At 45.1% G+C, this 720-nt stretch overlaps 1 non-coding gene across 1 annotated transcript; it reads right to left on the reverse strand.

Annotated features, from left to right (window-relative positions):
• Positions 1 to 231: 231 nt before the first annotated feature.
• Positions 232 to 358, reverse strand: TRNAF-GAA (transfer RNA phenylalanine (anticodon GAA)). The gene is made up of 2 exons: positions 322 to 358; positions 232 to 267 (listed from the first exon to the last, which is right to left on the reverse strand). It is a non-coding gene; the product is annotated as a tRNA-Phe (tRNA).
• Between the last annotated feature and the right edge of the window lie 362 nt (positions 359 to 720).

The raw sequence follows: 720 nt of genomic DNA on the forward strand, positions 1-720 counted from the left end.
TAGTATATTGGAAATTCTTACCACAATAATTTCCTAGGTTTTGAAATTTTGAATAAAATATGCACTCCATTAGTTATCGCTTCCATGGAAGACCTTAGTGGATATACCAGCAAAGGAGACAGTGTCACTTACACACATTGATTGGATTTGCAAAGAGCTGTAAAGGTGTTGCACTTGAATTCGATGCAACTATTAAGGGAGAGCTAGTAATTATGCAAGAACAACACTACTTGCTGAAACCCAGGATTGAACTAGGGACCTTTAGAACATCAACTTAATGCCCCCCCAACTCAGCCATTTCAACCACAGAGACCTTTAGATCTTCAGACTAATGATCTCCCAACTGAGCTATTTCAGCCAATTAGGAAGCACCCTTAGATGCTCTTTCAAAATGTCATATGGAGAAGATCCACGATAGTTAATTAGGAAGAGGCTGGACTCACTTCTCTGCAGGACAAAGAGCTATGGGTCAGGCAGAAACTGCCATTAACAAAAGATCTGGGTTCTGGAGATCCAGGAAGTGCTCCACAACACCAGGGAAAGTGCAGGAGGAAGAGAGGGCAAAGCTGTGCTGAGAGGTGATGAGTACCCACCCCCAGCCCAGCTCATTGCATCCCTGACCCTACTCTTGGAGCAGTCTCTGGAGGGCGGGCAGCTCCAGACTGAAGGTCATTGGGGGCGGGTCATGATCTAGCAGTGAGCTTTTGTCTGGAATGTTGG

Source organism: Tamandua tetradactyla, chromosome 5 (genome assembly GCF_023851605.1).
Source record: "Tamandua tetradactyla isolate mTamTet1 chromosome 5, mTamTet1.pri, whole genome shotgun sequence".
Lineage (NCBI taxonomy): Eukaryota > Metazoa > Chordata > Mammalia > Pilosa > Myrmecophagidae > Tamandua > Tamandua tetradactyla.